Source organism: Paroedura picta, chromosome 18, assembly GCF_049243985.1.
Source record: "Paroedura picta isolate Pp20150507F chromosome 18, Ppicta_v3.0, whole genome shotgun sequence".
NCBI lineage: Eukaryota > Metazoa > Chordata > Lepidosauria > Squamata > Gekkonidae > Paroedura > Paroedura picta.
In genome coordinates this window covers 4,215,775-4,237,545 of record NC_135386.1, presented here as the reverse complement: position 1 = coordinate 4,237,545, position 21,771 = coordinate 4,215,775, and the positions used below count along the sequence as shown (strand labels likewise).

The 21,771-nt window shown below is 49.8% G+C and overlaps 1 long non-coding RNA gene across 1 annotated transcript in view; it reads left to right on the top strand.

Annotated features, from left to right (window-relative positions):
- LOC143827763 (uncharacterized) overlaps positions 1 to 20,493 on the top strand; it is a 129,867-nt gene extending 109,374 nt beyond the window's left edge. The window contains exon 3 of the long non-coding RNA XR_013227405.1: positions 20,333 to 20,493. This is a non-coding gene — a long non-coding RNA (uncharacterized LOC143827763). The remainder of the gene's footprint in view (positions 1 to 20,332) is intronic.
- The last annotated feature ends 1,278 nt before the right edge of the window (positions 20,494 to 21,771 follow it).

Sequence of the window (21,771 nt, the reverse complement as noted above, 5' to 3'; positions counted from 1 at the left end):
TGAGCGATGGCCGCCTCGTGTTTGCCCATCCCTGCTCGGGCTGCTATTCATCTCCGGCGTGCACAAAAAGGGGCATTTGAAAAGGAAAAGCTCGGCCATTGAGAGCCTCATCTCTGTCCAAAACTGGCCTGCGTCCCCCCCCCCCAAAAAATCAATCCCGACAATTGCCGGGGAGGCAATTCGGTTTTCCGCCAAATGCCTTGTCTCCCTTTTGAATTATGTCGCCCCAACCTCTCCCTGCTTCTCCACTGTGCGACTTTTCCTTATCTTCTGAATGAAAGATTGCAACTTCCCCAACAAAGCCAGCGCCTCTTCCCCGGCCTCCGACGGCCTTTGTGCAAAATTTCTTGCCGGCAAATGATGCAGCCGACAAAGGACGAGCCGATGTGACAGTCGGCGTTTTGCTTTCGCGCTTTTTTGGTCCCTTGTGGCTGTCGACGGTTTCACGGCGCCTTCAGAATTTCCCCCGATAGATGCTAAAATCATAAATCCAGCAGGGGGAAAAAATAATTTCTCCATTTTAACATTAGGCGTCTGGAGACTGCCAAAATGGTGGCCTCCTGCTTCCAATAAACCTTTTTTTCCCCCACAAAAGCATTAAAGAAGAAGAAGAAGAAGAGTTGGTTCTTATATGCCGCTTTTCCCTACCCGAAGGAGGCTCAAAGCGGCTTACAGTCGCCTTCCCTTTCCTCTCCCCACAACAGACACCCTGTGAGGTGGGTGAGGCTGAGAGAGCCCTGATATTACTGCTCGGTCAGAACAGTTTTATCAGTGCCGTGGCGAGCCCAATGGTTGCATGTGGGGGAGTGCAGAATCGAACCTGGCATGCCAGATTAGAAGTCTGCACTCCTAACCACTACACCAAACTGGCTCTCTAAAGAGACTGTACAGGCTTCAAATCTTGTTTACTTGCAGGGACCCTGGCTGACCCTCATTTAGTTTGATGTCTTTTTGGATCTCCAGTTTAGTTCCAAAAAACAAAACAAAAAAAGTGCATGTTTCAGGTATTCATGTTTCAAGTTTTTTGAGGGGATGGGAGGGGGGGGGAAGCCCCGGATCTATCATTTTGACTTCCTTTGACAAACAAGCTCTCGCTACCAAAATCAAAGGACCGCTCCGGCGGAATTGCCAAAGGGAGCCAAATTAACAGAGCCGAAATAAAATTAACAGATTGTTGACAAGCCGACAAGCCGACAAGCTAATTACAGCACGGATACAGTAATCTGCGTCTAAAAACAGTCAAAAGAGTTTGCATAGTTGGGGGGGAAAAAAATGTTAAAAGCCACCAATTAACCTCCGTGAAGGAGAAAAGGGATGGGGAACATAAGTTGCCTTGCAGCAAACACACACATACACGGACACACACACACACAAAACAAAGTAAGGGAACATGAGGAGAGGATGTGGGTGCCAGGTGATATTCAGGGGGCGAAAAGAGACAAGATGCAGATTGAGACATTGGCAAAGGAAGTCCTCCTTCAGTCAATGTTCCCCCCCCCCTCCTCTTGTACAATGGATGAATTTCCCAGCGATATTTGGGCATCAACAAATCTGGCGAGATTGGGCTAGCCTGGGCCGTCCATGTCAGGGCAAAAGATGTCCAGATATGGTCGGCCATTGCCCGCCTCTGTGTAGCAACCCTGACATTCCTTGGGGGTCTCCCATGTAAATACTAACCAGGGCTGACCCCTGAAACCTGACAAGATTGGGTGGTTCGTCAAGTACACATCGCTTTGCTCCCTGACCTTTTGTACAGTTGGCTCCGCCTTCTGTGGCAGCCATTTTGAGGTCGCAATCCTGTGTCAGAATTCTAAGGGTGCCCACAGGCTCAAAAAGGTTGGGAATTCCTGTTCTAAAAGATACAGGGAAAGATGTTCAAAAGGTTGGGGACCACTGCTCTAGGGCGTAAAGTGGGCTGCATTAACAGAGGGTGACCCTCAAGGTGTGTGCGTGTCTATGTGTGTGTGTGTGTGGGGGGGAAGTATCCGGTAGTTCAAAAGCACAATTGTCCCCGTCAAGTAACTATTTCCTTCCAATCAATGCTTTATCACATCTCCGTTTTTAAAAAAAGAGATCCTTTGTGTGTTGGTCAGTAGGCTTGCAAAGCATTCAAGGTCTGTGAAAGAATGAGCTTTTGTGGAGAAAATAATACCGGTACAACATTGATTTCCAAGAAACTTTCAATGACGGGAAAACAGAGCTTCCTGGAAATTAGCTTCTGCTATTGACGGTTTGCTAAGCTTTCAAGGATATTCTCCATCTTTTGAGGGGACCTTGGAAAGGGCTGGGGAAGACTTAGTGACATGGTTAGGGAAGGCCATGGGATGCAGAAATATCTTTTAACCTTATTTTACATGTTAAAATATGTAAGAAAGAGGATTTATATTAAGGTAAATTCTGAGGTTAGGGTTACCTTAGCTGTAGTAGGAGTTGGTGAGTTTATAGGCTGAGTAGGAGCATTAGTCAGTGACATGGTTAGGAAAGGCAAAGTAGTATACAAATATTTGCTGAATGTTTTTATATGTTACAAAGTAGCATACAAATATTTGCTGAATTTTTTTTTTTTACATGTGAAAATATGTGTAAACAATATGGATTTACTTTTGGGTAAATTCTCGGGTTAGGGTTAGCATAATTATGGTTTGAGTTAGGGAGTTTGTTTGTTTAATGGGAATATTTAGGCTGGGAAAGATTTAGGGACATCTTTCCAATTTAAAATTGGAAACAGTACAGATGTACAGAAGGGTATATTCCGAGATTAGAGTTAGCGTCAGTTTGCATATGGTTCAGTCTGATGAGTTTATAGGTTTCGTGGGAACATTAAATCTGGGGAAGACGCAGTGACAGGGTTAGGAAAGGCTTATACAAATATTTGTAGACATTATTATGATGTGAAAAAAAAGAAGGATTTATATTACAGTAAATTCTTGGGTTAGGATATAAAGTTAGATTAGCTATACTGTGAGTGGGGGAATTTGTAGTTTAGGAGGGAGTGATAGTTGCAGTTTGGAAAGACAATGGGATATTGAAGTATTTTTTAATTGGGGATTTATATTAGGGTTAATTCTCAAGTTACGGTTAGCTGGAGTATCATTTGGGTTGCAAAGTTTGTAGTTTTAATAAAAACGTTATGGGTATGGAAGATTCCGTGCCATGGTTTGGAATGATTCTCGGATGTATACATAAATTTTGACATTTTATACATATAAAGATGGGGGTTTATATTAGGGTAAATTCCGAGGTCAGGGCTAGTTTAAGAATCATTTGGGTTGGAGAGTTTAGGTTTAACGCGCTACTTAGGGGTTTGGAAGACTTTGTGGTCGCGTTCAGAATGAGAATGGGATATATATAATTTTTGACATTACATGGAAACATATATTTAAAAAATAGGGATTTATATTAGGGTCAGTTCTCAGTTTAGGGTTAGGATTAACATAGCTATGGCTAGGATTGGGGAGTTTGTCGATTTAATGTGATCGTTAGGGGTGTGGAAAGCTCGGCATGCAGGAAGTCCCCAGTTCAATCCCTGGCATCTCGCATTATAAGGACCAGGCAACAGGTGATGGGAAAGACCTTGACCTGGGACCCTGGCTCAGGGCTAGAGTATCTGCCTGGCATGCAGAAGGCGTGAGATTAAATCCCTGGTATCTCCAGTTGAACAGACCAAAAGGAAAGACCTCAACGAAGAACCAGGAGAGTCACTGCCAGCCCAAATAGACAGCCCGAGGAGCTGACTCAGAAGAAGCGTGTTTCACCTCTGTTCAACCTGTTCGCCTGGAGATGGTGTCACTGATCCAGGACTCGGGGTTACCTGCAGCCCTACGAACTGCCTGCAAGTACGGCCTATCTCTGGGAAACACCTGGCGTTGGCTGCTCAGACCGAGGGAGCTCTTTGGTTCCAGTCAATTAAATGACAATGCGGAGGGGTCGGCCTTTCCTTTGCCTGCGGGTCACACTAGGTGTTCTGTACTGACGGAGAGGTGGCAGCTGCCTGCGTCTCCCTTTCCGACCTGCCCCGTAAATCAATTCAAGTTAATTTCCTGCGCCTCCCATCTCAGGCCAAGGGAATGCAAATCGAATTTCGTGCCGAGCGGCACCGAACCGAAGCCGGTTTGGGGGACAGCCTCCCACTCTCCTCCCCCATCGAGAGTGGGTCTAGCGTGCTCGGAAACAATCTGAGGGCTGTTTTGCGGGTTTGTGCGTTTTGCTTTTTAATTTGAGCACATTTTGCCGGCGACGCTTCGAGTTCTTCCTCCCGGTTTCCTGCTAGCTTGGAACAGCTCCTTTCGCATTAGACGTGACACCGTTTCCCTTAAAAGTTAGAGGATTCTCAGCACTTATTCTAATTATAACTCCGAGTCATAATGAGATCTCGGAAGTCTTTGGTGCCGAGAAGACGGAGCGTAAAGCCTCTTCATGAATAAATAAATAAAACTGGGGGGGGCACGTTCGGGGGAAGCTGAGCAATGCAGCCAGGAGAAACGCTTTATTCCAGGCTCCTGAATCGAATGGAGGGTCCGCGGGCACCAGAAACAAGGTGATCTGGAGTGGAAGGGGAATTTGGGCCGAAAAATAATTGAAATAGATTGAAATGTTACAGCCACAAATCTTACCTGGGTACAGCTCCTACAGTCTGGGTTTGGATGGCTTCTGGCCTTGCCTATTTCATGCCTGGAGCCTTCTCTTTATTTATTTTTCAAGTGAGCCCCCAGCAGTGTGATCCCATGCAGAGATTAGGGGTTTTGCCTGTTCTGTGCTGACAACTGGCAGAAAGTCTCAGAGAAAGGGGCGTTCCCACAAGCAGTGTTCTGATGCCGTGATGTCACTTCCTGCACGATCCCGGAAGCGACGTCATTGTGTGGGCGCAGTGCTCTAGGATTCCACTCAACTGGCTTCACCACCGAGTTTAGAGGGAGTCCTAGAGTGCCGTGCCAATGCAGTGACATTGCTTCCAAGCTCAGGCTGGAAGTGACATCACAGCATCACAATGCCTCTTATTTCCTCTCCCCCGCCCCCCGCTCACTGCTCTTCTGAGTATAAGAGGGGTGTTTTCAAAAATCTTTCCAGTGTCCTGATTGGCTCATTTGGCGTTTTCCTGCTCCTTTGTGCGTATGACCTCCCTGCCTGCCTCCAAAACTAACAGAATAAGCAAATAACAGTTAGTCATTTAGCTCTCTCTCTCTCTCTCTTCTTTCTATACAAAATTGTTTCTCTTCTTGATAAAACTGTCTTATTCTTTTAAGCAATGCCATCCTGCACTGGTTTATTTAAGCACTCTGCTGACTTTTCTGGATATCACAGAGACATACCAGGCGTCCCACCACTCCATCTCCATCAGGTTATGAGCCCAGTATGTTCCGGCTGTGCTACTCTGCTTAATTAAGTGCTCCTTCTCTGTATATTACTGACCCATACCATGGGTTCCGCCATTCATTTTCCATCAGAGATTTGGGGACGGAACCTGGGGAGAACAAAGACCTCAGTTGGGCAAAATGCCATAGAGTTCTCCCTCCATAGCAGCCATGTCATCTGTTGGTAAGTTGCCCCAAAAGTCCCCCACACCTGTCTGTTTTCTTTGAAGGGTTGTTGCTCCTCATTTTGACTGAGCACTTTGTTTGTTGAAAGTTTTCCTCTCTCAGCATCCTCTCAGTTGTGCTCTGCGGCCTTCCATACATTTTTCCCGTTGGCTTTCCGGTTCTTGTCTTCTTGTTTTTATATCTCCCTTGGACGCAGAAGGTTATCTTCCCACTGTTACCATGGTGAAGCTGGATGCAGAGACTACAAACCTGTTGGACAGGATTTCTGTTGGCTGAGGTTTTAAGAGCCTTTAAGAGGCTGAAAACAGCCTTGCGGACTGACTCGTGAGTAAACTGTAGTGTCAGGGGAGATGGCTGTCAAAGGAGTGTGTGATTTGGTCCTGTTTGCAGAGCCTAATCAATCCGTCCAGTTTCTCCTTGTTGTCTGATGGCTTTCTGGGCTAGTCCAATCTCACCTGGGGTCCGGGGGCCAAGTTTCTGTAGATGGAAAATGCAGGAACGGTTCATAGGAGGACGAGCGGGGTTGCCAACCAATTAAAACTTCACTGGTTCCTTGCAGAAGCTCAGAAGATAAAAGCAGACAGGGGAAGGCCTCTTCGAGTTGCACATTTCCTCGAGATAAGACTTCCACCAGACTGCACTACTAGACTGAACTAAAGCAAAATCATAAGGAGCAAAATTTCAGAGTATCTGCAGTGGTCACCATCTTGGTACTGCTGGAATATGCAAGATATGTAGCACGCGTGATTTAACAGCACAAGAAGAATATCCTATGGGAGGAGGAGATGTGTAGGTAGTATATTTTGATTAGAAGCTTCCTGGCTTTTGGGCTTACCATAGAGCTTCCAGGGATTCTAGAGCTACTCTTTGTTACCTCTGAGTTTTCTGTGGAAAGGACATTGTGATATCCATGACATTCCTCATGTCCCTCCCCCAGCTCTGTCACCAAGGGAAGGGGGGAAAGTGAGAGTTTCCTGTACAGCCCATTTAGGGAAGAGTTGGCCACCTCCGGGTGGCAGCTGGAGTATTCTCGCAATTGCAATTGATCTCCAGATGGCCAAGATTAGTGACCTTGGAGAAAATGGCTGCTTTGTATGCTCTATGGTGTTATGCCCCCCGAGGTTCCTCCCCTTCCCAAGCCCCACCTTCCCCAGGCTCCACCCCCCCCCCCCAACCCAGAGCCAGCAACCCTAGCTTGGAAACAGAACCAGGTAATTCCACCATTCAGTGTGCGGAGAGGAATCAAAATGTGGAAAACATCTAGCGGCGTCCCTCCGTAGCCAAGGGAGAACTTTCTAGCCATTTGGCTGCCTGCCAACTGCTTCGAAATTATTCCTCCTGGCTCAGTCTACAACATGTGAAATTAAGAGCCTGTTAACTCACCCAAAAAAAAGAAATGCAGGGCTGCAACAGCACCACTAATGTCTCGGTTTTGAGCCGGTGGACAGATGTTTATAGCACCCAGAAATGTGGGGCAATACTTTTTGGGTGGAGGGAGAGAAGGAGCTTGCCAACTGGGGCTCTGTTTCCCACCCTTCCCCCCCAATCCATCAGCTTCTCTCTCTGGATCAGGACTGATGTCTCCGTGAAGCACCAGAGGCCAATTGCCTTTCTTTATTCTGGTTGTCCTGTTCTTTCCAAAGATCAATGCTCTGTTCCCTTCTTTACATCAACAGCCCAGGAGATCAATAGCTATTTACTTTTGCAAATGGAAAGGTGCTGCAGGTCTGGAGAGACTTCTGGGCAATCCTTTCCCTGATCAGTGGTCGGGTGTCTTTGGATCCTAAACAGGCTGGGTTAGCGATGGGTCAGAGATTCTCCCCACGTTTCGGAACACCAAATGACATGTATTAAAAGCGGGGGGCTTCTAATGTGGAGAGCCAGGTGTGATTCCCCATTCCTCCTCCACATGCAGGCTGCTGGGTGACCATGGGCCAGTCCCTGTTCTTTTAGGGCTGTTCTCTCAGAGCTCTCTCTGTCCATTATGGGGAGAGGAAGGGAAAGGTGTCGGTAAGCTGCTCGGGGACTGCCAGGTCGTGAAAAACAAGGTATAAAAACCCAGTTCTTCTTCTTCTTCTTCTTCTTCTTCTTCTTCTTCTTCTTCTTCTTCTTCTTCTTCTTCTTCTTCTTCTTCTTCTTCTTCTTCTTCTCCTCCTTCTCCTTCTCCTTCTCCTTCTCCTCCTCCTCCTCCTCCTCCTTCTTCTCCTTCTCCTTCTCCTTCTCCTTCTCCTTCTCCTTCTCCTTCTCCTTCTCCTTCTCCTTCTCCTCCTCCTCCTCCTCCTCCTCCTCCTCCTTCTCCTTCTCCTTCTCCTTCTCCTTCTCCTTCTTCTTCTTCTTCTTCTTCCACCACCTCAACCAACAGTGGTCAATCCAAAACTCACAGGTGCTAAGAAACCTTGCTCCTTGAGGAGGGGGTTGGGAGCCGGCCCAGAGGGAAACGAACTTGATTTCGACAGGAAGGTGAAGGCTAAGCGCAGCGTCTTGGCGGCTCGGCCAAGGGAGATGTCCAGAGGGCGAAAGCGGGGAGGGGGGGGGGGAAAGACATTTCTTCGCTCGCTAACCGTTCCGACTCGCGGAAAGAGAGCAGGTCTCACTGCCAAGCTGCATCCGCTGCTCTCGTCCTTTTCCTGGAGGGGAGCAAAAGCCCCTTATTAAAGTGCTTAACTGCGCGTCCCTGGAACAGCGTCACGTGGTTGGAGATATTGGCCACATCTGCTGCCTCGACATGTTCCTGAACGATCGCCAGGATCTATTCACCTGCTAATGGGCTGTGAGACGGAAGAGCAGGCTCCGGCTGCAGCTATCCTGGGATCTTCTTAGAGCGGGCAGCTCCCCCTCCCAGCTGCTGGTGAAACTTGCTAGAGAGGACTGCAGGTCCGGCCGTGCAAGTAGCCCTTTTCCCGGCTGCCCCAGAATAAGACAAGGTTTTATTAAATCCGAAGGCCGGTCGGCTGCCTTAGACCAGCTGTTCACAACCTTTCTCTGGCCATGGCCTTTTGGGGAGCTCTTCTCAGTCCCCGGGGCCCCTGCAGTTGGACTGGCCCCTTTGTGCAATGAGCCGGGCTAAAAAAAGGCCTAAGCTAAGAGTGAGTTAATTGTACTCCTATCCATACCAGCGAGACAGATTTCTAAAACATTCGACCAAGAGATGCATTCATTTTTTTTTTTTTGAATGCATCAGTTCAAGAACACACAAAGGAAAGGACTGCAACGTTTCCTTTCCGTTCCCTTGGCGAAGCTTGGACTTCCTCGCAGTTGATGGAGGCCAGAGACGTTCAGAGGTGGTGGGTCCTTGCCTACCTCCGCCGCTCTCCCATCCAAGTACGAATCGGGGCCGATCATGTGCCGCTCCCCCATTCGGATGAGATCAGAGTAACCTGGGCCTGCCGTGAAACCAAGGGCCCAAATAATAGATCAGGAGTAGTCAAACTGCGGCCCTCCAGATGTCCATGGACTACAATTCCCAGAAGCCCCTGCCAGCATTTGCTGGCAGGGGCTTCTGGGAATTGTGGTCCATGGACATCTGGAGGGCCGCAGTTTGACTACCCCTGTAATAGATACTCATGCCCACTTTCCACCGGCCTGCCTGGTCTATTCTACGCATAATGGATTCGGTTTAAGCACCAGCGTCACAGGGGCAAATTTATTTTCAGCCATAATGCCTACTGGGTAATTTTTGGAGCAGGGGGAAAGCACTCTATCTATTACCCAATGCCCTCTTAGTAAAGCTGGGTTTTCTCAAAGACATTTCTAAAACAGCAAATAGCTTTCCCCAAGGGCCACCTCTGGGATTCAGGGCTCCAACGCCGAGCCATGAACGAGATCAAGTTTTATCAGCCGGTAGCCAGCAAATGAATTTTTACCCATGGAGGGGCGGGGAGGGAAATATCATGTTTCAGAGCCACCTCATTTCCTGCCTCCGCTGTTTCTGAACCACGGCCAAATGCAAATCGATTAACCATTCCCTTTTGCCCGGCCTCCGTGAATCATCTCGGTTTTTATAGAACTGTAACCTGCCCTTGAAAAAGCCATAAAGGGACCCCCCCCAAGAGCACACAATAGCATCCCCGTGTGGAGGAAGGGAAGCACAGGAAACTAAAAAAATAGGATTGGGAAAGGCAGAACGCACACGTAAGCCTGGATAGGGGAAGGTGGTGTTTCATAACCAGGCTTCCACCCTCCTAATATTCCTCCCTCTGCGCATTATAAAAACAAGAATCTTTGTGTGTGTGATATCGCCTGGAGCAGGGGTAGTCAACCTGTGGTCCTCCAGATGCCCATGGACTACAATTCCCATGAGCCCCTGCCAGCAAACACTGGCAGGGGCTCATGGGACGTAGTCCATGGACATCTGGAGGACCACAGGTTGACTACCCCTGGCCTGGAGCACTTTCCTAACTATGCCAGCATGCAGGTTTCATGAGAATCCCCCCCACCCCTTCCAAATTGAATTTAATCATTTACACTCCCTTGATCCGGTTCCGATCGGGTTGCCAACCTCCAGGGGGAGGCAGAAGACGTGGCCTGTCAGACGAGTGTATGCAGCATAGAAGATGTAAAACGCTGACCGACCGTCAGGCGACCTCAGTGTTGATCAAACCTCTATAACTTGGTGGTTATGCCCCTGAGGAAATCAACGTGAAAATGTGTTTTATAACCGGTCCTCGTTTTTCAGTGTTTTTCAACCTCCAGGTGGCAGCTGGAGATTTCTGCCCCCGTATCACTTGAAATCGAGCCGACAACGAATAACCAGTGTCATCTCCTTCGATGGGCCGGTCTCCCTCCCTGGAGGTTGGCAACCCCAGAGAAGGCCACAGAGGAACGCCCAGCCTTCCAAAAGCACGGACTACACTTTTGCTGCCCGTATTTCTGTGCTCTGGGGAGTTTTAGCCGGAAGGGAACTTTCCTGATGACGATATCGGCATTGTTCTAACATTAACCTCCGTGGCCAAGGAAGGAACAAGATGGAGGGAGGCGTCATGAGTATGTCCTGCTCAAAACCACCAGCAGCAGCAGCTGCATTCTGCCAGCCTGTTTAATAACCAGGCCCCATTTCCAGCTCCCTCCAGCTTGGGGGCCAGGGGAGAGAGAGATCTGCCAAGCTGTGTCTGCAGTAGCCACGGCTCAGGCTGGAGCGGTGCGGAAGAGGGGGGGGGACTCTCCGGGGCTCCCCCCTTGGCTGGCGAGCTCTACACGGTGCCAGCTTCTCCTCCGGCAGACTTAATTCATTTAACAACGTATTGATTGCCCGCCCGCCACCCAGCAGCTCTCCGGAATTAGCCGGAGCCTTCAACGAAGACATAGATGGAAGGAGGCACTTTTGAAATTAAAAAAACAAACAAAAAAATAAATAAAATAAAAAGCTCGGAGGGGAGACATCCGTCCGTCGCTCTGCCTTTGCGACGATCAAAGAAAGATGCTCTGGGGGGAATCGGGTTAAGGGGCCGGCCTCCAGGGGAGACCTGGAGATCTTGAAGGGTCACATCGGACAGTTCTCCTGGAGAAAGCAGTGACTTAGGCAGGTGGAGTCTAGGGCAGGGGTAGTCAACCTGTGGTCCTCCAGATGCCCATGGACTACAATTCCCATGAGCCCCTGCCAGCCGGCAGGGGCTCATGGGAATTGTAGTCCATGGACATCCTGATTTCATTGTTATTTAGACACACCGTGGGAGCGTATGTTCCGTAGAGTTAGATGTTAGAATGAGAATAGAAGAACATCAGGCCCCTGTGTGAGACGGGATGCTGGACTAGATGGAACACTGGTTGATCCAGCAGGGCTCTCCTGATGTTCTCATGAAGGCCTCTATGTCCTGTGGGTTGGCCCTCCAGAAGAACTGGTTGGCCACCGTGTAGACGGGATGCTGGACTAGATAGACCACTGCACTGATCCAGCAGGGCTCTCCTGATGTTCTCATGAAGGCCTCGGCCTCTCTGCCCTGTTGTTGGTCCTCCAGAAGAACTGGCTGGCCCCTGTGTGAGGCAGGAGGCTGGACTGGATGGACTTGACCAATCAGGCAGTGCTCTAATGATGTTCTTATGGGGACGGTGGCTTCTGCTGCTCCGTATTTCTTGTTGGAAGTAGGAACCAATTTATGTCATTCCTGTCAACACACCATGTGAATACTTCCGCGATGCTTCCATTTTCTCTGGTGCTCCCAGACTCCTAAAACCATAATATTTGGTTATAGGAATGTCCCATTTGCCAGTTCTACCCACTCAGCCTCCTTGGAGTCCCTGCGAGCAAGGCGAATGGGAAACAATATAAACAATATTTTCTTTAAAAGCCCTCCTCGATGTTAGAGGTAAGTAAAGGGAAAGTTCTGCAGGCAATCCCGGTTTGTGTGTTCTTTTAATGGCCGTCCCGTACTTCCATGCATTTCAATTGATTTCGGCGCTGTTCAATGAGGTCTAAAGCACTTGGAACAGAATCAGTGAAACTGTGCTCAGGAAGGGTTGAATGGCTCTGGAGGAGCCGGTCATGTTTACTAATGAGGCCGTAATGCACACATGCGTCAGATTCTTTCTGTGCGCCGGGAGTCTGCCACCCGCCTTAATCTCGCTCTGCCCAGGAATACAAGATATCACATTGTAATTGATTAAACGACGGTTTCCCTTCAAGTCAAGGCAAGGCGAGCTCTCCCCCGGACTCTGTTGAAACGTCACCGCTGAGTTTCCAGGGGCAGAGATGGGGAGGAGTAAACAAAGCGGGGGAATGAAGGGGGCGTCGAATCTCCAAGGCTGGATGGAGACGAACCCCGTTTCGGTTAGGCCAAAAAAAATTAGGATCTTGCCACGAGTGAGAATGCAAACTTAAGTGTGCTCACGAGCGAATAGATCCAGCTGGATTTGGTAGGGCTTATCCTTAAGTAAACAAGCTGATTTGAACGACCGAGAATGGAGTTGCATGCCCAGTCCTGTGGCTTTGAACATCTACATGTGGATGAAGTGCTCATAAGCCACAACCAACAGTGGCGATGGTCTTCCAAGGTCTAGGGAGAAGCCATGGCCTTCCCCTGCAGAGCCTTCCTTGGTGGTCTTCCATCCAACTACTTAGCTTCTGCTTAGCTTCTCCCAGCAAGGGGCTTTCAAGGACAAGGGAGAAGCAGAGGTGGTGGGCCATTTTCCTCTACAGAGCCTTCCTTGGTGGTCTCCCAGCCCAGTTCTAGCCCTATTTAGCTTCTCCCAGCAAGGGGCTTTCAAGGACAAGGGAGAAGCAGAGGTGGTTGGCCATGGCTTTCCTCTGCAGAGACTTCTTTGGGGGTCTTTCTTCCCAGTACTGACTATGTTTAGATTTTGAAATCTGAGGTCAGCTATACCCTGCTGCTTTCTCTCTTTCTTGAAATTAAGAAGCTGAAATTGGCTTTCCTGTCATGTCAGGGCTAAGGGGAAAGAGGGTTTCGGTTACAATTGCTTTGCAATCTGGATGATCATTGAAGGAGCTGCAAAAATGAGGGCAAAATCCTTCTCCCATGTGGAACAAGAACCAGAAATGTTGTTCTTATTTCCATGTTACCATACACCCAAATACATTCTGGTTCCCTAACGTGATCCCTGATTGCCTACAGCCTGTAACGAGCCCAAAAAACCCTCCCCTGCGGCATCAAAAGGAAAATAACGTGGGAAAGTTTGAAGTCTCAAGGTTGTTTTAAGAACGTTTTAGCCAGACCAAAACTTTTTCTCTTCACATTAAAAAAAAATACCGATGCCTGAGTCCTATTGGTGATTCATTCCAGCTTTGCTTAAATGTATTATTTATTGCATGGATTTCTGTATCTCCAAAAGGTTCTGAGGCAGTGAAGAAACATAAATAATTGCAAACAATGAGATACCATCAAATCAGGTGATAATAAGTTAGAGCATTGCAAAAAAAAAATGTTTTTTTTACTGTGGCAAGGATGAATACGTTTCAGGGCAGCATTCTGGGAATGGAAACAGAATAAAACAGTAAAAACAAAATGCAGGCTGCATACGCATCACAAATGAAATATGGGGAAAAAATCATAAACCTTGATCTGGGACCCTGGCTCAGGGGCAGAGCCTCTGCTTGGCAGGCAGAAGGTCCCAGGTTCAATCCCCGGCATCTCCAGTTAAAGGACCAGGCAGGAGGGGATGGGAAAAGCCTTGATCTGGGACCCTGGCTCAGGGGCAGAGCTTCTGCTTGGCAGGCAGAAGGTCCCAGGTTCAATCCCCGGCATCCCCAGTTAAAGGACCAGGCAGGAGGGGATGGGGAAGGCCTTGATCTGGGACCCTGGCTCAGGGGCAGAGCCTCTGCTTGGCAGGCAGGAGGTCCCAGGTTCAATCCCCGGCATCTCCAGTTAAAGGACCAGGCAGGAGGGGATGGGAAAAGCCTTGATCTGGGACCCTGGCTCAGGGGCAGAGCCTCTGCTTGGCAGGCAGAAGGTCCCAGGTTCAATCCCCGGCATCCCCAGTTAAAGGACCAGGCAGGAGGGGATGGGGAAGGCCTTGATCTGGGGCCCTGGCTCAGGGGCAGAGCCTCTGCTTGGCAGGTGGAAAGTCCCAGGTTCAATCCCCAGCATCCCCAGTTAAAGGACCAGGCAGGAGGGGATGGGGAAGGCCTTGATCTGGGGCCCTGGCTCAGGGGCAAAGCTTATACTAAGCAAGACCCTTTGTCTATCAAGGTTGGTATGGTGCATGCTGTTTCGAAGCTGAGGGTCAGAGTCTCAGGCTAGAATCAAAAGGTCTTTCCCATCATCTGCTACCAGACCCTTTTAGCTGGAGATGCTGGGGATTGAACCTGGGACCTTCTGCATGCCAAGCAAAGGCTCTACCACCAAGCCAGGATCTCGAGTTAAGATCTTGCCCATCAATTATTGCCAGATTCTTTTAGCTGGAGAGCCAGGTATGGAAACGGGGACATTCTGCATGCCAAGCCGAGGCTCTGTCACTGAACCAGAATCAAGATCTTTCCCATTCCTTCTGATCCTTTCAGCTGGAGTTGCTGGGGCTAGAACCTGGGACCTTCTGCCCTGCTAAGTAGATGCCTTCCCACTGAACCACAGCCTCCCCTAGAGCCGTCAAGGGCCCCACCAGGTAGACGGAGAGCATCGCTCAACCTAAAAAGGAATCCTATTTATAGTCAACGAACCATTTCCAGTACATCATTTTGCATCCCTTCCTGGCAGGGGAACATGACTTTGATCGCCACCTCGCCGACCCCGGCAATTACCCAGAAAGAGAGAGTGACTGAGAATTCCTGGCATGGGGAGACGGGAAAGGCACCTTTGGGGATCATTCTGTGCTCCTGATCGGCATCTGGTCGGACGATAATATTCAAGGCGTCAATAAAGGGACGCAGGATTGATCATCTGCCGCCCAGAAAGGGAAAGCAGGGCTGGTCTGCCTGTTCCGTCAAGATGCTCTCCACCTCCCGAAACGTGCCAGCCTCTTTAACCCCAAGAGGAATCAGAACCAGAAGGCCTTTATCAGGGTGCAAGAGGGCCTCCGGAAACCGAAAATCTGAAGGGGAGCTTGAAACGAGGCCTTTTCTGCCTGACCTCAGCAACCTACTTTCTGGACTGTGCGGCGCAGAGATGCTGGCTCTTGCACCAAGCTGGACATTCATAAGGCTGCAAATTCCGCCCCGGAGGCTAATCCGAGAATAACATTGCCGGCGTTCGCACTGTCAGTTCCGACAACTCCCCGGCTGGACAGGCAATTAGAGCAAGCGAGCTGTTCGTGATGGACACGATGGGGCATCCGGTCCTTTCCTGGATTTGACAGGGCCGTTAGGGCTGAAGGGAGCATCCTGATACTGCAGTTCTGGGTAGACCCTGCTTAGCTTCTGAACTTAGTTGAGTTCTAGTCATGGTAACCACAAGGAGCCTCCATCCTGAGATGCTGAAGACCAGAGCTAGGAGGGGAAGGTCTTGAGCTAGATATTCTGTTTCTTGTCTGTCTCTTGGATGCTGAACTAGTGGACCATCTTGTGTTCTTTGAGCTTCCCATAGAAGGGTGTGGGACTTCAGCACCATGGAGAGCTCTTTTCACCTACTCCCAGTTGCCAGCAGGGGTGACTTGCAGACGACATATGGCAAAACTGTATCTGTGGACTACAATTCCCATCAGCCCTGCCACCTTGGCAAGGGCTCATGGGAACCGTGGTCCACGGGCCATCGGTTTGGCCACCCCTGCTCCAAGTGGCCACCGATTCTCAGAGGAGCTGGATCAGAGAGACTGCCACGCCCCTGCCAGGGAAGCCCAACAGAATAACCTCTTTTCTGGACTCTTCCTCGAAGCTCCCTGGATTCCACGCTGCACATAAAAGCCACCTCTTCAAAGATTCAACGTGCCCAATCAGCACCGGGGAAGGTGGGAAAGTTAAAATCCTGGAACAGCCTCGTTTCCGTGTCTGTGGAGACCAAGGACCATTAATCTTTCCTGTTCTCTCTCAAACTCATTGATGCTATCTGGAAACACACTGAAAACGGTGGGCAGGAGACCAGGGGAGGGTGGAGAGCATGATTCAGTGGGACTCAAGCTGTCGAGGACTCTGGATTGTTTATCAGCAGACTCACCTTCCTTGTTAGCCTAAAATCAAGCAAAGTGACCTCTGGAGAAGCACCGGTATTTCTCCAAGCTTTGGTTTTGGTTGTGCAAGTGGCCTATTCTTCAGTGTTTGACAGAGAAACATTGGGGGACATCAGCTGCAAGGGAGCCAAGTGGCAGCCAGAAGGCCTGATCCAAACCCACAGCCAGTAACAGAGATGCTGCAGGAGAGACATGGATTCATAGCCAGGCACCAGTACAATGGCCCCTCAGCCCCCCAGTCCGGAGTGGGCAACAGAGAGCCAGCAGGTGGCCAGCTCACCTCCCCATCACCAGAGCTGCAGGAACAGCGTAGAAGGGAGACTAGGAGGCTGCAGTGCCAGACTGGGAGCACAGCACCAGTTCCATGTCAGCAATGAGGAGGAGTGTTTGCAGGAGCAGGACTGAGGTGGCTGTCAGGTGCTGAATGGGTTGCTAAAAGTAGCCAGCAAGGGAGGGGCTGCCTGGAAGCAATGAGTTAGTTGCTGACCTTGCAGCCTGGGTTTTGAACTGGGGCTATGGTCTTGGGCCTGTTTAAGATCTGTTCTTTGGAGTCTCCCCTTGGACTTGAAGCTGTGAGTTTGGGCTAACTAGTATTTGGACCAGCATTCTGATAAACTCCGATGATTCGTGACTCCCTTTGTCTACATGGAAATAGGACAACAGGGTTGCCAATGCTGGGACCTCATCAGGGTATAATCCCATAGGAAGCACCCTCCTGCAAAGTCTTTTTTCCCTCCAGGGTAATCTCTGTTGTCTGGAAAAGCAGTTGAAATTCCAGGTGATCTCCAGGCCATGCCTGTAGGCTGGTAACCTTAAAAGTGTGTCAGACTACGGTCCATGACTTAAGCTCTCTTGCTCCCTAAAATTATACCCTGCTGAAATTTCTTTGCAGTTCTGTGCCGTTTTGATTGACAATGCATCTTCTAGATTTAAATCCCAAAATGGCGTAGTGGTTTAAGGGCAGCAGACTCTAATCCAGAGAACCGGGCTTGAGTCCCCACTCCTTCACACGCAGCCAGCGGAGTGACCTTGAGCCAGTTCCCTTAAAGCAGTCCTTGCAGAACAGTTCTGATGGGGCTCTCTCCGCCCCACCGACCTCACAGGGTGTCTGTTGTGGGGAGAGGAAAGGAAAAGGGGTTTGCAAGCCACTTTAGGACTCCTTCGGGTAATGAAAAGCAAGCTATAAACCCCATTTCTTCCTCTTCTTCTTTACTAAGAGGGGAAACACCGTTAAAATTCCCTGGGGGGAAATGGCTGCTCTGAAGGGTGGCCCCCTGACCTTTTACCTTGCAAAAACTGCCCAATTGTTCACTCAAGCCAAGAGATCCGGAGAGCTGCTCACAAAAGATCACAGCTGTCGGCTGAGATGTGGTCACCAGCAAACAGGCTCGCCACGAACTCCGGCCACGTTGTGTGGGAGAGGCGTGTGCTGCTGGCTAGGGGTGCCAACCTCCAGGTGGGGCCTGGGGATCCCCCAGAATTACAGCTCACCTCCAGACTGCGGAGATCAGCTCACCGGAGGAAACGGATGCTTTGGAGGGGGGACTCTGTGGCTCCGTACCACTTTCAGGCCCTTGCCCTCCCCAGGCACCCTCCCAAAATCTCCCGGAATTGACCAGACAGTATCTGGCAACCTTCAACCCCCGCCGGTGGCCAGGGATGACATGGCAGCCCTAGCTGGTGGGTAAGGTGTCCAGGCAGCTCCAACATCTGCCTGGCAGACTCATGATGTTTAATATTGTCCCGTCGCCCCCCCCTCCCCGCGACACCCCCCCCCCCCCGATGTCAGTCTGAGGCTGCGTCTGAATAGCCAGTTCTCTGCACCGTTTAAAGTGGAAAGGAAAAGAAGAGTGATGAGGGGACATTATATTTTGTTAACGGGGGAGCATTAAACTTTGATGGGAACATGTTTGCACAGTGCCTTCCGTGCAAAGCCGGGAGGGGGGGGGGCGGTCCCTCCAGCAATTTCCCGTTAATACATCTTCCAGAGAGTAGCCGGGTGTGTAAACTTTAAATAGATGGTTTTTCGGCGGAGAGCTGAGGCTTTCATAGATCTCTTTGATGGAGCCATTTTTTAAAAAAAATGCGCTTGTGGGGGGGCGGGCGGGGGGGGGAGAAGAGGGGCAGAGAGGGACCGCTCCCAACTCTCCATCCATAAAAGATGAACGACGGTGTCAGAGAACCTAAAAGAGTTATTACAGAGATGTCAGCCACGAGGGAGGCCGTGTGGGGGTAGCGGTGAAGAACAGCAGGTTCTAATCTGGTGAGCTGGGCTCGGTGCTCTGCTCCCCCTCCACATGCAGCTAGTCACAGGCCTGATAGTGCTGTTCTCACAGAGCGGTCCCACTCGGAGTTCTCTCAGCCTCCCCTCCCTCACAGGATGCCGTGTTGTGAGGAGAGGGAGGGAAGGCGATTGTGAGCCGCTTTGAGACTCCTTCTGGCAGAGAAAAGCGGGGTATGAAAACCAACTCTTCTTCAATATAGATTCAAGTGGGTAGCCGTGTTGGTCTGAAGGAGCACAATAAAATCAGAGTCCAGTAGCCCCTTTAAGACCAACAAAGATTTATTCAAGGCGTGAGCTTTCTTCATAGTCTGACCAAGAAAGCCCACGCCCTGAATAAATCTTTGTTGGCCTTAAAGGGGCTACTGGACTCTGATTTTATTGGTCTTCTCCAATAGGTAAGGACTGATCTAAAAACTGGATTCTAGGGCTGAATATTATCTCCCCCTCCCTATTTATCTTCTTTTAGAAATGTATCTCTCCCCCTCACCCACCCACCCCCAAAAAAGTGTAATCTTAATTGCCAAAGCCACACGCTTGAGAGTTGTTGGCTTCTCTTGATTGTGGCAGGCGTTTAAATCAGAAACCTCGTCTTCTGTCAACCGCTGTCCGTTCCACTGAACGTCAGCCGTCAAACGCAGCCAGGACATGCAGACGCTGCCAAGTGTTAAATGCCGTTGCGTTTTCACTCCCGAACTACGTTGAGCATCCCCGGCCTGTTGCCAGTGGTTGAAACCAGAGGACCTGTGGTGTGAAGAACAGGCATGAAATGTTCCTGGGAATTCTCCCCTGAGGTTGGAGCATCTGGGGAATATCTGGACCTTGTTTTGGGAAGCCAAGAGAAGCAGGACACGTACTGTGGTATATGGCTATGAAGAAAGCATGATTTGTTAACAGTGGAAAGCTTAAGAAGGACCCAGATGAGTTAGAGCAGGGGTAGTCAAACTGCGGCCCTCCAGATGTCCATGGACTACAATTCCCAGGAGCCCCTGCCAGCGAATGCTGGCAGGGGCCCCTGGGAATTGTAGTCCATGGACATCTGGAGGGCCGCAGTTTGACTACCCCTGAATTAGAGGAAGGGTTCATGTAGCCAAGGGGTCCCTGGAGGTAAAGCCAATCAACTAATGGCCAACATGGGAGGTATAGCAAGCCACAAAATGGCTGCCATGGGATGAAATTCCAATCACAAAATGGCTGCCTTAGGAGGAAAGCCAGTCACAGAATGCCTGCCACATTTTGATTAGCTTTTCCTCCCTGGCAGCTATTTAATAATTAGCTTTACCTCCTGCTGCAGCCATTTTGTGGCTGGCCTTTCTTCCCATGGCCGCCATCTTTTGTGGCCAATCACAAAACGGCTGCTCCTGGGGGCCCATGCTGGCTATCCTGATGTAGGCGGGCAACTATTCTGCCACAGTGGTCAACCTGACACCCTGGATCTTAGAGGCCAACGCCTGTCCTTGCTGCTTGCTCCCGTGTAGCTGAGATGCAGATCCGCTACCTTTCAACCTGAATGTCTCACTTAGCAATCACAGCCCCCAGTGGATCTCTTTGCCATGAATTTCTCGGAACCCCGTTAAAGTCCGTCAAGGTGAGCAGCCATCTCTGCAGCCGACCGAAGTCAGCTGGTGGCAAACGCCGTGTCCCGTTCCCTTCCTCCAGTTAAACTAGCGCCTAGTTTGTCCTTCTTCTCTGCAGCCCAGCTGGCACGATGCCAACAAGCTCAGGCCTCTCCTGCCCTCTCCTGCGTTGCTATTTTTTAATGTACCTTTGCTAGGAAAGTGCATTATTTTGCCATTAAAAATTCATTTTGAAGCGGATCAGTTTCCAGCAGGTAATTAACCGACTTTTCCCTTCTCCATTAACTGTCCCCGGAGTTTGCCAGGCTCTTTGGCTCCTCGTCTCTCCATCTCTCCTCCTTTTCCTCTCCATTTCATTCCCTTTTCAACCCATTTGCAATTTGCTTCAGCTCTTCGGCGGAGGAAAAACCCCGTCTTCTGCAGCCCCTGGACATCTGCACAATCCCTCCGATGAAGCTAGAGGCAGCTTGTCCTCTTTCTGGTTTGGAACCTGCCTTTCCTCCAAAGAGCCAGTGGATGTGATTCTTCCCCTACTTCTTCCTCACAACCCTGCAAGGTAGGTCAGGCTGCCAGCAATTTTTCCTCACTGCCCAGCTGACCAGTGCTGGGTAGGATTGTCCAGTCCTCCCTGACCATCAGAGGAGGATGGAGGGGTAGGGTCGCCAGCTGCGGGCTAGGAAATTTGGAGAAGGAGCCTGGGCAAGACAGAGTCCACAGGGTCCACCCTCCAGGGGAGCTGATCTCTGTCGTCTGGAGAGGAGCTGTGATTCCGGGGGATCCCCAGGTCCCGCCTGGAGGCTGGCAACTCTAGTGCTGGGCAGAACCAGCTGAGGCAGGCAGTCTCCCTAGCCTGGACACCCACTGGAAGCTATTTGTTCCGTTTCTCAGACCTCACAGGGCTGTTGTGAAGATAAAATGGTGGGGGTCATACATGGACCTGCACTCCCTGTATGAAGAAAGATCTGAGTCTGCGTCCCTTCTCAGCTGTTTTTTGGGTGAATTCTTTGTGGAATATGCAAAATCTCCAGTGTGCAGAACTGAGCAGAATATAAAGGGTGTCCTGCAGGGGGCATCAGAGGATAGACCGGAACTTCCTGATGATTTTCAAATTATCTCCTCCAGCATTCTAGTTTGGTTGGAGTGCGCTTCCTCTCTGCTTGCCTCCAGAACAGTTGTTGAGCAGAAAAACAACTGCAGACTACAGTCAACAGTTAGTTAGTCGGTCTCTCTCTCTCTCTCTCTCTTTTTCTATACGTCATTGTTTCTCTTCTGGATAAGCGTTGTTTGCTTCTTTAAGCACCCTGGGGCTCTGCCCTCTCTACATTTTGAAACTCTGCCAGCAGTTCTTGGTTTGAGGGGACCGCGATTGTTCTTAGCAGGATGAAAATAAAAGGGAGGAAACAAGAAGGGGGAAAGCCATATCCCGAACTTCCAGAAGGCAGGCAGGAGACGATTCCAGCAGACGGGAAAGAGAAATCGATATCGTTGGCAACAGGAAGCCCCATCTTCAGAGCTTGTTAGGATTCCCCCCAGCCCTAACCTGCCACACAAGATGACGAACAACAGGTAGAAAGCATTTAACCTTTAATATACTGAATTATGCTACCCTCCCAAGGTGGCAATTTGTCATACCACGTATCCCTCAAAGTCCTTGTTCCTCAAAATGCTCCCTGCTCAGTGAATCTTGATCTTTAAGAGAACGGCATCTTCCTATTACTCAGAGACATTGGCTAATTTCTAGTCGCTGGTCAATCATGATTTTGTCCTGATTTTTGTGGAGGGAAATGACGTTTTTTTCAGACTCTGTTCCCCTTGTGACTTGTCTTTC